This window comes from Haemorhous mexicanus, chromosome 37 (genome assembly GCF_027477595.1).
Source record: "Haemorhous mexicanus isolate bHaeMex1 chromosome 37, bHaeMex1.pri, whole genome shotgun sequence".
NCBI lineage: Eukaryota > Metazoa > Chordata > Aves > Passeriformes > Fringillidae > Haemorhous > Haemorhous mexicanus.
Genome location: NC_082377.1, coordinates 218,118 through 226,117, shown reverse-complemented (window position 1 = coordinate 226,117; position 8,000 = coordinate 218,118).

Here is an 8,000-nt window from a genome sequence, read left to right as displayed (position 1 = left end):
CCTTTTCCCAGGTAAACAAAAGTCACCACCTCCGTTTCATGGTGTCAGTTTGCAGGAGGTACTTGGCACTCTCAAACCAGCCTGACTTGGCACTGGTGCCAGCTTGCCTCTGGGAGGCATGCTGCGCAATGCGGAATTTTAGGAGCCAGCCGGCCACTCCAGGCCACAGGCCCTGGAACACAAACAACGGCCCTTTTCCCAGGTAAGCAAAAGTCACCACCTCCGTTTCATGGTGTCAGTTTGCAGGAGGTACTTGGCACTCTCAAACCAGCCTGACTTGGCACTGGTGCCAGCTTACATTCTGGAGGCATCCTGCGCAATGCGGAATTTTAGGAGCCAGCCGGCCACTCCAGGCCACAGGCCCTGGAACACAAACAACAGCCATTTTCCCAGGGAAGCAAAAGTCACCACCTCCATTTCAAGGTGTCATTTTGCAGGAGGTATTTGGCACTCTCAAACCAGCCTGACTTGGCACTGGTGCCAGCTTGACTCTGGGAGGCATTCTGCGCAATGCGGAATTTTAGGAGCCAGCCGGCCACTCCAGGCCACAGGCCCTGGAACACAAACAATGGCCCTTTTCCCAGGTAAGCAAAAGTCACCACCTCCGTTTCATGGTGTCAGTTTGCAGGAGGTACTTGGCACTCTCAAACCAGCTTGACTTGGCACTGGTGCCAGCTTGCATCTGGGAGGCATTCTGCGCAATGCGGAATTTTAGGAGCCAGCCGGCCACTTCAGGCCACAGGCCCTGGAACACAAACAACGGCCATTTTCCCAGGGAAGCAAAAGTCACCACCTCAGTTTCATGGTGTCAGTTTGCAGGAGGTACTTGGCACTCTCAAACCAGCCTGACTTGGCACTGGTGCCAGCTTGCCTCTGGGAGGCATTCTGCGCAATGCGGGATTTTTAAGAGCCAGCCGTCCACTCCAGGCCACAGGCCCTGGAACACAAACAACGGCCATTTTCCCAGGTAAGCAGAAGTCCCCACCTCCGTTTCATGGTGTCAGTTTGCAGGAGGTACTTGGCACTCTCAAACCAGCCTGACTTGGCACTGGTGCCAGCTTGCCTCTGGGAGGCATTCTGCGCAATGCGGAATTTTAGGAGCCAGCCGGCCACTCCAGGCCACAGGCCCTGGAACACAAACAACAGCCATTTTCCCAGGTAAGCAAAAGTCACCACCTCCGTTTCATGGTGTCAGTTTGCAGGAGGTACTTGGCACTCTCAAACCAGCCTGACTTGGCACTGGTGCCAGCTTGCCTCTGGCAGGCATTCTGCGCAATGCGGAATTTTAGGAGCCAGCCGGCCACTCCAGGCCACAGGCCCTGGAACACAAACAACGGCCCTTTTCCCAGGGAAGCAAAAGTCACCACCTCCGTTTCATGGTGTCAGTTTGCAGGAGGTACTTGGCACTCTCAAACCAGCCTGACTTGGCACTGGTGCCAGCTTGCCTCTGGCAGCCATCCTGCGCAATATGGATTTTTAGGAGCCAGCCGGCCTCTCCGGGCCACAGGCCGTGGAACACAAACAACGGCCCTTTTCCCAGGTAAGCAAAAGTCACCACCTCCATTTCAAGGTGTCAGTTTGCAGGAGGTATTTGGCACTCTCAAACCAGCCTGACTTGGCACTGGTGCCAGCTTGACTCTGGGAGGCATCCTGCGCAATGCGGAATTTTAGGAGCCAGCCGGCCACTTCAGGCCACAGGCCCTGGAACACAAACAACGGCCCTTTTCCCAGGTAAGCAAAAGTCACCACCTCAGTTTCATGGTGTCAGTTTGCAGGAGGTACTTGGCACTCTCAAACCAGCCTGACTTGGCACTGGTGCCAGCTTGCCTCTGGCAGGCATCCTGCGCAATGCGGAATTTTAGGAGCCAGCCGGCCACTCCAGGCCACAGGCCCTGGAACACAAACAACGGCCCTTTTCCCAGGTAAGCAAAAGTCACCAACCCTGGTTCTTGGTTTCAGTTTGCAGGAGGTACTTGGCACTCTCAAACCAGCCTGACTTGGCACTGGTGCCAGCTTACATTCTGGAGGCATCCTGCGCAATGCGGGATTTTTAAGAGCCAGCCGTCCACTCCAGGCCACAGGCCCTGGAACACAAACAACGGCCATTTTCCCAGGTAAGCAGAAGTCCCCACCTCCGTTTCATGGTGTCAGTTTGCAGGAGGTATTTGGCACTCTCAAACCAGCCTGACTTGGCACTGGTGCCAGCTTGCCTCTGGGAGGCATTCTGCGCAATGCGGAATTTTAGGAGCCAGCCAGCCACTCCAGGCCACAGGCCCTGGAACACAAACAACAGCCATTTTCCCAGGTAAGCAAAAGTCACCACCTCCGTTTCAAGGTGTCACTTTGCAGGAGGTACTTGGCACTCTCAAACCAGCCTGACTTGGCACTGGTGCCAGCTTGCCTCTGGCAGGCATTCTGCGCAATGCGGAATTTTAGGAGCCAGCCGGCCACTCCAGGCCACAGGCCCTGGAACACAAACAACGGCCCTTTTCCCAGGTAAACAAAAGTCACCACCTCCGTTTCATGGTGTCAGTTTGCAGGAGGTATTTGGCACTCTCAAACCAGCCTGACTTGGCACTGGTGCCAGCTTGCCTCTGGGAGGCATTCTGCGCAATGCGGAATTTTAGGAGCCAGCCGGCCACTCCAGGCCACAGGCCCTGGAACACAAACAATGGCCCTTTTCCCAGGTAAGCAAAAGTCACCACCTCCGTTTCATGGTGTCAGTTTGCAGGAGGTACTTGGCACTCTCAAACCAGCTTGACTTGGCACTGGTGCCAGCTTGCATCTGGGAGGCATTCTGCGCAATGCGGAATTTTAGGAGCCAGCCGGCCACTTCAGGCCACAGGCCCTGGAACACAAACAACGGCCATTTTCCCAGGGAAGCAAAAGTCACCACCTCCGTTTCATGGTGTCAGTTTGCAGGAGGTATTTGGCACTCTCAAACCAGCCTGACTTGGCACTGGTGCCAGCTTGCCTCTGGCAGGCATCCTGCGCAATGCGGAATTTTAGGAGCCAGCCGGCCACTCCAGGCCACAGGCCCTGGAACACAAACAACGGCCATTTTCCCAGGTAAGCAGAAGTCCCCACCTCCGTTTCATGGTGTCAGTTTGCAGGAGGTACTTGGCACTCTCAAACCAGCCTGACTTGGCACTGGTGCCAGCTTGCCTCTGGGAGGCATTCTGCGCAATGCGGAATTTTAGGAGCCAGCCGGCCACTCCAGGCCACAGGCCCTGGAACACAAACAACAGCCATTTTCCCAGGTAAGCAAAAGTCACCACCTCCGTTTCATGGTGTCAGTTTGCAGGAGGTACTTGGCACTCTCAAACCAGCCTGACTTGGCACTGGTGCCAGCTTGCCTCTGGGAGGCATTCTGCGCAATGCGGAATTTTAGGAGCCAGCCGGCCACTCCAGGCCACAGGCCCTGGAACACAAACAATGGCCCTTTTCCAAGGTAAGCAAAAGTCACCAACCCTGGTTCTTGGTGTCAGTTTGCAGGAGGTATTTGGCACTCTCAAACCAGCCTGACTTGGCACTGGTGCCAGCTTGCCTCTGGGAGGCATGCTGCGCAATGCGGAATTTTAGGAGCCAGCCGGCCACTCCAGGCCACAGGCCCTGGAACACAAACAACAGCCATTTTCCCAGGTAAGCAAAAGTCACCACCTCCGTTTCAAGGTGTCAGTTTGCAGGAGGTACTTGGCACTCTCAAACCAGCCTGACTTGGCACTGGTGCCAGCTTGCCTCTGGGAGGCATTCTGCGCAATGCGGAATTTTAGGAGCCAGCCGGCCACTCCAGGCCACAGGCCCTGGAACACAAACAACGGCCCTTTTCCCAGGTAAACAAAAGTCACCACCTCCGTTTCATGGTGTCAGTTTGCAGGAGGTATTTGGCACTCTCAAACCAGCCTGACTTGGCACTGGTGCCAGCTTGCCTCTGGGAGGCATTCTGCGCAATGCGGAATTTTAGGAGCCAGCCGGCCACTCCAGGCCACAGGCCCTGGAACACAAACAACGGCCCTTTTCCCAGGGAAGCAAAAGTCACCACCTCCGTTTCATGGTGTCAGTTTGCAGGAGGTACTTGGCACTCTCAAACCAGCCTGACTTGGCACTGGTGCCAGCTTGCCTCTGGCAGGCATTCTGCGCAATACGGAATTTTAGGAGCCAGCCGGCCACTCCAGGCCACAGGCCCTGGAACACAAACAACAGCCATTTTCCCAGGGAAGCAAAAGTCACCACCTCCGTTTCATGGTGTCAGTTTGCAGGAGGTACTTGGCACTCTCAAACCAGCCTGACTTGGCACTGGTGCCAGCTTACATTCTGGAGGCATCCTGCGCAATGCGGAATTTTAGGAGCCAGCCGGCCACTCCAGGCCACAGGCTCTGGAACACAAACAACAGCCATTTTCCCAGGTAAGCAAAAGTCACCACCTCCATTTCAAGGTGTCATTTTGCAGGAGGTATTTGGCACTCTCAAACCAGCCTGACTTGGCACTGGTGCCAGCTTGACTCTGGGAGGCATTCTGCGCAATGCGGAATTTTAGGAGCCAGCCGGCCACTCCAGGCCACAGGCCCTGGAACACAAACAATGGCCCTTTTCCCAGGTAAGCAAAAGTCACCACCTCCGTTTCATGGTGTCAGTTTGCAGGAGGTACTTGGCACTCTCAAACCAGCTTGACTTGGCACTGGTGCCAGCTTGCATCTGGGAGGCATTCTGCGCAATGCGGAATTTTAGGAGCCAGCCGGCCACTTCAGGCCACAGGCCCTGGAACACAAACAACGGCCATTTTCCCAGGGAAGCAAAAGTCACCACCTCAGTTTCATGGTGTCAGTTTGCAGGAGGTATTTGGCACTCTCAAACCAGCCTGACTTGGCACTGGTGCCAGCTTGCCTCTGGCAGGCATCCTGCGCAATGCGGAATTTTAGGAGCCAGCCGGCCACTCCAGGCCACAGGCCCTGGAACACAAACAACGGCCCTTTTCCCAGGGAAGCAAAAGTCACCAACCCTGGTTCTTGGTTTCAGTTTGCAGGAGGTACTTGGCACTCTCAAACCAGCCTGACTTGGCACTGGTGCCAGCTTACATTCTGGAGGCATCATGCGCAATGCGGGATTTTTAAGAGCCAGCCGTCCACTCCAGGCCACAGGCCCTGGAACACAAACAACGGCCATTTTCCCAGGTAAGCAGAAGTCCCCACCTCCTTTTCATGGTGTCAGTTTGCAGGAGGTACTTGGCACTCTCAAACCAGCCTGACTTGGCACTGGTGCCAGCTTGCCTCTGGGAGGCATTCTGCGCAATGCGGAATTTTAGGAGCCAGCCGGCCACTCCAGGCCACAGGCCCTGGAACACAAACAACAGCCATTTTCCCAGGTAAGCAAAAGTCACCACCTCCGTTTCATGGTGTCAGTTTGCAGGAGGTACTTGGCACTCTCAAACCAGCCTGACTTGGCACTGGTGCCAGCTTGCCTCTGGGAGGCATTCTGCGCAATGCGGAATTTTAGGAGCCAGCCGGCCACTCCAGGCCACAGGCCCTGGAACACAAACAACGGCCCTTTTCCCAGGGAAGCAAAAGTCACCACCTCCGTTTCATGGTGTCAGTTTGCAGGAGGTACTTGGCACTCTCAAACCAGCCTGACTTGGCACTGGTGCCAGCTTGCCTCTGGCAGGCATCCTGCGCAATGCGGAATTTTAGGAGCCAGCCGGCCACTCCAGGCCACAGGCCCTGGAACACAAACAACGGCCCTTTTCCCAGGTAAGCAAAAGTCACCAACCCTGGTTCTTGGTTTCAGTTTGCAGGAGGTACTTGGCACTCTCAAACCAGCCTGACTTGGCACTGGTGCCAGCTTACATTCTGGAGGCATCCTGCGCAATGCGGGATTTTTAAGAGCCAGCCGTCCACTCCAGGCCACAGGCCCTGGAACACAAACAACGGCCATTTTCCCAGGTAAGCAGAAGTCCCCACCTCCGTTTCATGGTGTCAGTTTGCAGGAGGTATTTGGCACTCTCAAACCAGCCTGACTTGGCACTGGTGCCAGCTTGCCTCTGGGAGGCATTCTGCGCAATGCGGAATTTTAGGAGCCAGCCAGCCACTCCAGGCCACAGGCCCTGGAACACAAACAACGGCCATTTTCCCAGGTAAGCAAAAGTCACCACCTCCGTTTCAAGGTGTCAGTTTGCAGGAGGTACTTGGCACTCTCAAACCAGCCTGACTTGGCACTGGTGCCAGCTTGCCTCTGGCAGGCATTCTGCGCAATGCGGAATTTTAGGAGCCAGCCGGCCACTCCAGGCCACAGGCCCTGGAACACAAACAACGGCCCTTTTCCCAGGTAAACAAAAGTCACCACCTCCGTTTCATGGTGTCAGTTTGCAGGAGGTATTTGGCACTCTCAAACCAGCCTGACTTGGCACTGGTGCCAGCTTGCCTCTGGGAGGCATTCTGCGCAATGCGGAATTTTAGGAGCCAGCCGGCCACTCCAGGCCACAGGCCCTGGAACACAAACAATGGCCCTTTTCCCAGGTAAGCAAAAGTCACCACCTCCGTTTCATGGTGTCAGTTTGCAGGAGGTACTTGGCACTCTCAAACCAGCTTGACTTGGCACTGGTGCCAGCTTGCATCTGGGAGGCATTCTGCGCAATGCGGAATTTTAGGAGCCAGCCGGCCACTTCAGGCCACAGGCCCTGGAACACAAACAACGGCCATTTTCCCAGGGAAGCAAAAGTCACCACCTCCGTTTCATGGTGTCAGTTTGCAGGAGGTATTTGGCACTCTCAAACCAGCCTGACTTGGCACTGGTGCCAGCTTGCCTCTGGGAGGCATTCTGCGCAATGCGGAATTTTAGGAGCCAGCCGGCCACTCCAGGCCACAGGCCCTGGAACACAAACAACAGCCATTTTCCCAGGTAAGCAAAAGTCACCACCTCCGTTTCATGGTGTCAGTTTGCAGGAGGTACTTGGCACTCTCAAACCAGCCTGACTTGGCACTGGTGCCAGCTTGCCTCTGGCATGCATTCTGCGCAATGCGGAATTTTAGGAGCCAGCCGGCCACTCCAGGCCACAGGCCCTGGAACACAAACAATGGCCCTTTTCCCAGGGAAGAAAAAGTCACCAACCCTGGTTCTTGGTGTCAGTTTGCAGGAGGTATTTGGCACTCTCAAAGCGGCCTGACTTGGCACTGGTGCCAGCTTGCCTCTGGCAGGCATCCTGCGCAATGCGGGATTTTAGGAGCCAGCCGGCCAATCCAGGCCACAGGCCCTGGAACACAAACAACGGCCCTTTTCCCAGGGAAGCAAAAGTCTCCACCTCCATTTCATGGTGTCAGTTTGCAGGAGGTACTTGGCACTCTCAAACCAGCCTGACTTGGCACTGGTGCCAGCTTGCCTCTGGCAGCCATCCTGCGCAATATGGATTTTTAGGAGCCAGCCGGCCTCTCCGGGCCACAGGCCCTGGAACACAAACAACAGCCATTTTCCCAGGTAAGCAAAAGTCACCACCTCAGTTTCTTGGTGTCAGTTTGCAGGAGGTACTTGGCACTCTCAAACCAGCCTGACTTGGCACTTGTGCCTGCTTGGGTCCTGCGCAATGCCGAATTCTATTGGGCAGCCAGCCATTTAGCCTTTAGGCAGGTGCCAAGCAAAATGCTGGTGTAGTACCCCTGTTGTGGCTGTTTTGTGTTCCCCTTGGGTGCCTTTAGCAGCTGCAATGTGCCTGGAGATATGGGCTTTGTCGTTTTAAGACCCTAACCCTCTCTTTTACCCTAACTCTGTGCAGTAAACACTGCCTTGGGCTAAGGCTAAGCCCGAAATGTCCTAAGAAACCTTCAAGAATCCCCTCTATAGCCTTAGAAGTTTTGGAACTTGCCTGAAAAAAACCTGCTCAGACTCCAAGCCCCACCTGTTGCTCTTTAACCCTCAGATGTTTTCCCTACCTTTATGCAGTAGATCTTTTTGTCCTCTCAGGGTTCTGTCGTTGTCCTGGTATAAGAGCTGCTGTCTTGTCCCACTGGGAGGGT